Below are 8,427 nucleotides of genomic sequence, written 5' to 3' on the forward strand. Positions count from 1 at the left end.
ATCACTTCTACACTTACTGAACCCCACCAAGCAATAAAACTATAAGTTACTGATGACATTTACAATTCCCTAACACGATTCCCATCCGTGAAATGAAGAATCATACGTAAGACGGGAGAAAGAATTATATGAAAAAAATGGAGCTGTAAGATTACGTGTCAGTGTGAAATCTTATCGTTCAGGGAATTATATTTTATCGGGTCTTGTTGGAGGAAAAGTCACAGCAAGGCAAAAAATATTAAAAAAGAGGAAAAAAATAATATATATGATACAAAGCCACAAATTTCTTTTTTTTTCCCGGATATTGGTGTGTGTGTGTGTGTGTGTGTGTGTGTGTGTGTGTGTTTAGGTCTCAGTGGCTGGAAATCTTATCATGGGAGACAGAAACGTAATGACACACACACACACACACACACACACACACACACACACACACACACACACACACACACACACACACACAGGTACCATTCTCCTCACCGCACAAAGCATGTCTCATCCCCTCTTATTTGCACCATTAATCCATTAACGTCACTCTCCACCCCATTAACACACGTCACCACGAAACGCGAGGCAGGATAGGCGAGGAGGGAGGACGAAGGGAGCGCAGAGTGTCATTAAGATCTTTTTAATACAGGTGATAGAGTAACTTCAGAGAGAGAGAGAGAGAGAGAGAGAGAGAGAGAGAGAGAGAGAGAGAGAGAGAGAGAGAGAGAGAGAGAGAGAGAGAGAGAGAGAGAGAGAGAGAGAGAGAGAGAGAATTAAAGAGTAAAAATTTGCGGTTTTCATATTTTTGAAAGCTAAAACTCCAATATATTTTTTCCTCACCTGGTTTTACGAATTACATTAGTGTGGGAAAAAAGAATGAATACTACACCAAATGAAATAATCACAAAACAAGGTGGAAGATTTTGATAAACACACACACACACACACACACACACACACACACACACACGTCATGCATATTCACATCATCCTCTACCAAACACACCCAAACACACTCATCTGATAAAAAAAACACTGGATATTCGTTTTTCTCCTGTATTTTCCTCCCTCTGTCCATTTCCCCTCGCAGAATGAAGGGCAAAAGCAACGTAGGAGGCATCAAGGGTCCATCAGGAAAGAAGAAAAAATAAAAGAGGAAAAAAAAAGAAATATCGAAATGAGGACAGGAAAAGGGAAAACATACAAAAACGCCAAGAACGAAAGGACGAAAGAAAAAAAAATGACAGGAATAAAAGGAGAAAGGAGAGGTGTATAGATGAAAAGGAGGCATTAAAGAAATCAATGAATGGAATAAGAAAATATGAACACGAATGGATATAAGAATTCAAAAGAAGAAAGAATGATGTACAAGACAAAAAAAATCGGAAATAACGAGTAAGGCGAGAGAAGAGACATAAAAAAAGAGGTTAGAGAGAGAGAGAGAGAGAGAGAGAGAGAGAGAGAGAGAGAGAGAGAGAGAGAGAGAGAGAGAGAAGCACACGAGCACATGCACTCAAAAGAATTCCAAACAAAACACAGCTTTATCTCTCTCTCTCTCTCTCTCTCTCTCTCTCTCTCTCTCTCTCTCTCTCTCTCTCTCTCTCTCTCTCTCTCGCTTAAGGGGTCATTGGGAGGAGGTGATGAGGAAAATGGACACCAGTAGATAAACACGTCAGAATTGTTATTACAGTTGAAGTGGAAAAAAAGATTAATGACGAAGAAACAGCTCACTCTCTCTCTCTCTCTCTCTCTCTCTCTCTCTCTCTCTCTCTCTCTCTCTCTCTCTCTCTCTCTCTCTCTGGTTGGATTGTGCTGTTTTCAAGAAAGGAATGTATTGCACAAGTTCAAAATATATATACATTACAAAGAGAGAGAGAGAGAGAGAGAGAGAGAGAGAGAGAGAGAGAGAGAGAGAGAGAGAGAGAGAGAGAGAGAGAGAGAGAGAGAGAGAGAGAGAGAGAGAATAACAAACACCAGAAGATAATCCCCCTTAACAGACTAAAAGATTTATTTTACTCTTTTCATTTTTTTTTCTTTTCTTTAAAGAATAACGTTTTCTAGTGTTCTCTTCGTTTTCTTTTCCTGAAAATATGGAGCAAGGCGTTGGCAGAAGAAAACGAAGGAAGAAGGAGGGGAAGAGACGGAGAAAAATTAGAGGAACGAGGAGGGGAGAAATGAGGAAAGGAAGGTCTGTCTCTCTCTCTCTCTCTCTCTCTCTCTCTCTCTCTCTCTCTCTCTCTCTCTCTCTCTCTCTCTCTCTCTCTCTCTCTCTCTCTCTCTCTCTCTCTTTCAGTGGTGTGTGGCTATTTTTTTCCTATTTCTTTTTACAGATTCGAAATATTTAGACTGGAAAAAAAGAAAGTATATATTCTTTTTTTCAGTACGAGAAAAGCGATACAGAAATATACAAAACAGAAAGTAACATGAAAAAAAAAGCATGAATATTTATACAAATACGAGTACGTTCGAGTGCATCACACTATTGATCCCTTGAGCCTAGTAGTAGTAGTAGTAGTAGTAGTAGTAGTAGTAGTAGTAGTTGTAGTAGTAGTAGCAACAGCAGCAGTAGTAGTTGTAGTAGTAGTAGTAGTAGTAGTAGTAGTAGTAGTAGTAGTAGTAGTAGTAGTAGTAGTAGTAGTAGTAGTAGTAGTAGTAGTAGTAGTAGTTATTGTTGTTGTTGTTGTTGTTTTACTTGCTGTTGCTGCTGCTCTTGCTGTTGTCGTTGTCACCGTCGTCGTCTTTCTCATACAGGTAAGAATAATAACAATTTTTCTCCCCTTCTCAGCATATTTGACAAACAAGGGAATGTTCATTACTTGCATGTGCTGATCCCTGACGTAGTTCTCGAGAGCACTTCCTCGAATCCACACTCTACCTCCTCGAAAAATCAGTCCACAAATTAAATAACTGAAGGACTATTACCAGGAAAAAACAAAGGCAACAAAATAAATTATTGATTGTTAAACTGTTTATCTTATTTTTCTTGGCAAAACAAGCAAAGTATCTTTTTTTTTTCATTTTGTGTGTTTGGCCGGCCTTTTCCAAGTATAAAAACTGAAAAACCGAAAATTAGATGTAAATATCAACTATAAGTTACAGAACCATGAGTTGCTGCATTGATGCAATGACGTTTCCTGAGGAGAATCTATCAAGGTAAGTTCTTCCTGCCTAATTAAGAATGACAGGTGATACATACGAGCCAATCAGACTCATCATTACAAAGGTGATGATGCAGGTGTGGCCTATCAACTCTGTCAATCTTTTATTTAAATTTCACGTTTGCTTGCCCGTCTGTCTGTCACTATCTTACAACAACAAAATACTTCCTCACCCTTTAAGTGCATCATGTTTTCTGATAATTGTGTCCGTCTTCCAATCTGTCAGTCTGTGTGTCAGTACGTCTGTTTGAATTGGTGCTTCGAAACTTTCTAGATCAAAGTGTCTATCAATGCCCTTATCGAGGCCTGATGGAGGAGGAGGAAATGGGAAAGATGTGGTGAGGAAAGTGGAAATAAGCAAAAGATCGCAAGCAAGATAGCGATAGAAAAATTGGATGACAGATAAGGAAATATGAATGGTGAAGTGCAGGAGAACGAGAGATAAACAAAGAGAAAACCAGTCGATGATGAAAAGGATAGAAAATGAGAAAGGAATGAGAAAAGAGGAGACAGTAAAAATGAATAATATGTAGGAGGATGTAAGAGAAAATTAAAACTGGAAGCAAGGTAATAAGGTGCATAAAATATAAAAAGCGGGAAATGGATGAAAAAAATAAATAAATTGTGAAGAAAAGAAATAAATATCCGATAAAAAGATAAACTAGACAAAACATGCTAATAATATAAAGGATCGTAAAGAGATGAATAATGACTACATATAAAAGGAGACAAGAGAACATAAATAACAAATAATAGAAAGCAATATAATAGCAAAGCACAATATTAAATAATAAATAAATGTGAGAGGTCTTTGTCACTTTATACAAACTGATAGGAAGAGCTTCCAAATATCAATTGGTTTCCATTAATGAAATAATAAAAAGAAAATGTGAAAAAAGTTAAAATAAAAATCATAAAAATTGTGAACGATGAGAAATTAAAAAGACAAGTCTGGAAAAGTAATTGGAACACAATAGCTCGCTCACATAAAAAGTGAAATAAATAATATTCTGTCATTTAACCAGTGTCAATATATATATATATATATATATATATATATATATATATATATATATATATATATATATATATATATATATATATATATATATATATACGTGTGTGTGTGTGTGTGTGTGTGTGTGTGTGTGTGTGTGTGTGTGTGTGTGTGTGTGTGTGTGTGTGTGTGTGTGTGTGTGTGTGTGTGTGTGTGTGTGTGTGTGTGTGTGTGTGTGTGTGTGTGTGTGTGTGTGTGTGTGTGTGTGTGTGTGTGTGTGTGTGTGTGTGTGTCCAAATTTTTTTTCTCTCTCTCTCTCTCTCTCTCTCTCTCTCTCTCTCTCTCTCTCTCTCTCTCTCTCTCTCTCTCTCTCTCTCTCTCTCTCTCTCTCTCTCTCTCTCTCTCTCTCTCTCTCTCTCTCTCTCTCTCTCACACACACACACACACACACACACACACACACACACACACACACACACACACATAGGTAAGGAGAGAGAGAGAGAGAGAGAGAGAGAGAGAGAGAGAGAGAGAGAGAGAGAGAGAGAGAGAGAGAGAGAGAGAGAGAGAGAGAGAGAGAGAGAGAGAGAGAGAGAGAGAGAGAGGACAGACCATTTAACAAGCAGAACACCGCGATTCACAAAAAAATGACAAAGCGTCAGAATAACAACATAATGAACTGAGCGCATGCATGTAGTTAGGCACAACACGGGGACTGATTGGATTAATAGTTTTCCGCTGCCCCGCGCCGACACAGAACGTGGGGCGTGTACGCATACATCTGCATACATCCTGATGGCGATATAATGGTAGTGTCTAGTAAAGAACTGTGTGTGTGTGTGTGTGTGTGTGTGTGTGTGTGTGTGTGTGTGTGTGTGTGTGTGTGTGTGTGTGTGTGTGTGTGTGTGTTAACCCCTACTCGCATGACTGTTACGCACCGAACTTAACGTGACAACGAAATCGACAACACGCAATTCAATACTAGAAACTCTCTCTCTCTCTCTCTCTCTCTCTCTCTCTCTCTCTCTCTCTCTCTCTCTCTACTCTCACCTCCCCTCACCTTCCAATCACCATTACTTCCCGTCCTTTGCCTTTCACTTCCCTCTCAGTCTCCCCTATCATTAACCCCACTCACTTTCATCTTCCGTCACCTTCTCTCATTTTCATATCACCTAATACGGCCTAAACTCATTAATTTTAACTTTGAATTTCCTCTGATTTTCATTTACTTTTCACCTGTGTCTCATAATTATATTAGTCAATTTTATTCGAGTCTCTCAATATTGCCTTCAAGAAATGTCCTCCTTACTTCTTATATTCACTTATGCCTAATCCATCATCGTATTTCACTCACTCCTCTTTCTAATATTTATCTATGCCTTATTTATGATTTCCCCTGCGTCAGTCATCCATTTCCACTTATGTTCTTCTCCCACAACTTTCCTCACCTGTTTCGTTTTCTTTTTTTTATTCCAGTCTAAGTTCATCCTTCCCTTCAGGTCATCTAGTTCTCATCGGTCACTGCCCATAAATCAGGAACAAATTGGAATGTGCTTGTAAACATTTCGAATAAAAGAAAAAAATATGGAAAGAAATGCAAATATAAATGTTTCGTGATTCCAGAAAATAGAAAAAAAAAAAAACTTTGCATGACTGAAATATTTCTATCATTATTCACTTACTCGTGTATGACGTTATTATTTATGATATATTCTTTATTTGTTTTTTGTTGGTAACTTCAATATATATTTTCTACGTTTGTGACATTTTCCATCTTCTCTTGCTTCAGTTTCTCCAATATCTGTTTCCCTTTTCTTTTCCTCCTGCTTCTCCTCCTCCTCTTGTATTTCCCAAGTCAGGCAGACCGTCAGCTGTGGCAGTGGTGGTAGTGGTGGTGGCAGTGATGGTGGTGGCGGTGGTGGTGGCAGCGATATTGAAGGAAGTATTGGTGGTGGTGGTGGTGGTGGCGGTAAGTGGTGGGTGTTGCAGTGGTGTTGGGAGGCGAGTAATGTCGCCTTCTCAACCTCCTGGTGGTGTTGCTGCACAAAGAAGGCGAGTGTAGGAAACTGCATAAAGGTTCATCTGTTTGCTGCCTTCCTTTCCCTTGATCAAATTTACCTGTTTCTCTTCTAGTAAAGTGGTACTGCTCTCTCTCTCTCTCTCTCTCTCTCTCTCTCTCTCTCTCTCTCTCTCTCTCTCTCTCTCTCTCTCTCTCTCTCTCTCTCTCTCTCTCTCTCTCTCTCTCTCTCTCTCTCTCTCTCTCTCTCTCTCTCTCTCATCTAGTCACTTTTATTTCTCGTCATTCTTCTCTATATTTTATCTTATTACTTTTATTAATTTATCAGAACCTTATCAAGTCTCTAACCTTCCAGATTTACACTCCTGAACTTCATCTGATCTTAGTATTTCCAAATTTCTGAAAAATTACCCATGTTTTGTTCCCTGCATCATTTCTTAAAATTTTATATCTTATTTATAGCTTCTTCACATTTCTATTTTTATTTTTTCCTGTTCTCATAACTTTTCCTTTGTTTTATAGCCCGATCTAAATTTATATTTTTTCTATTTCTTTCTTTATACTTTTGGTTACTGTTTGTGTTCTACTGGTCAGAACTTTAATGTATTTCTCTTCCCCATTTTCTTTTCGTATCCTGTGTCTTTTCGTATCATTCTATAATTTCTAAACCAATTTCCCCATTTCCTTGTAACTGGGAGGTGGCGACGCAGTAACTAAAGTAATACTCATTTATTTAAACACACGCTCGGCACCCGCAACAAATACAGCCAATTTAATACTTTTTACTCTCCTCACTTGAGTTTACAGCCATGCATTTCATTTCACAGTCACGCATTCCACTGAACCCTCGCGTCAATAAAAGCGAAACGATTATCTTGTCCCAAAATATAACACTACAAAACACGAACACTTGGAATCGCGCCAGACAACAGGAATCAGGAACACGCGAAGGCTGGGATTCCTAATGGCGGTTATATTGAGCGGAACTTCGTGCGAATCTGAATCCGAATTTTGTCACCGGCGTGCTCTGTAATCGCCGCGGCACGCAATTCGTATGAAGATTCAGGTGCGTGTCTCTGAGAAATGTGACTTGTTTCTTTCTTCTGTATTCTTTTTCCACACGGAGCTTCGTAAACACATAGAGGCTCGAAGATACTCTGTTATTTAATGTTTGTCTGTAACGCTACAGTCATACTGTACTTGTTTCTGTTACTGACAAGTAACTAGAGCATCCTTCACACTCTGACAGTTAACAAGACCACGGCACGTATTATTTTGATGAAAAGTACGTGATTTTATTGGACAAAAATAAAAGTGCAGCACTGAAAGGCTTTAACATTTTGATTTCTCATGCTCTCAGCGACACCTCAAAACTGTATTAAACTTCCAATAGAGCATTTTGTTCAAGGAAATGTCAAAGCAGTCGAAGAGTTAATGTTCGTGTTTTATGGGACGATTGCACTGACTTTTTCACCCGTGAACGTGAGACTGAAACACGGAGCTTTAAAACACCTGCTACCTGGTCGCACACAGCACTGCACCACCGTTCATGTGATGACAGGTGACCTATATGAGCAAGATGAGAAAAGGCAGAAGTCCTCTCACTTTCTATTTTCCTCGCAGGAAAATTCTTAGGATATGCTTAAAGTAACAACGGCTAAAAAATATTTGTCTCATCTATAGACACTATAAATTCATCGTTGTAATAAAGAATGAGCCCAAATGTTTAGAATAAAACCAGGAATTGTTGATTTATCGTTATAGTAAACAATGACCCAAGGTATTATGAATTGTTACAATAAAAAATAAGAACAGGTCCAAGTATTATAAATTAATCGTTGCAATAAATAATAAGACAAAAGCTTAACAATTCTGGTCTTCATGCATAATAATAAAACGGACGCACTCACAGTCTCCACCATCTGCAAATGAATAAAACCTAATGTTTGCCGAAATATCCCCACAAAAAAGCAGAAATGAAGCCATTAATCACTGCTAATTATTTTTCTTTCACACGTCACAATGAGGGACGATATGCTCATACATCACAGCGCCCAAATAACAGTAAATATCCCCGACAATTAATCCATTACGGCACTGGTGAGCAGCAGCTGTCATTATAAGGGCAGCGGCGCAGGAGTGTGTGCGGCGATGCGCGAAGGGACAGGACGAGCCTCGAGGCATCGTGAGGAATGAGTGAGCAGGGAAGTGTGAGGGGAATAAAGCCTCCTCCTACGGCCTCGCTGCACAAGACTTCCTTTTTCTCT

Source organism: Scylla paramamosain, chromosome 26, assembly GCF_035594125.1.
Source record: "Scylla paramamosain isolate STU-SP2022 chromosome 26, ASM3559412v1, whole genome shotgun sequence".
Lineage (NCBI taxonomy): Eukaryota > Metazoa > Arthropoda > Malacostraca > Decapoda > Portunidae > Scylla > Scylla paramamosain.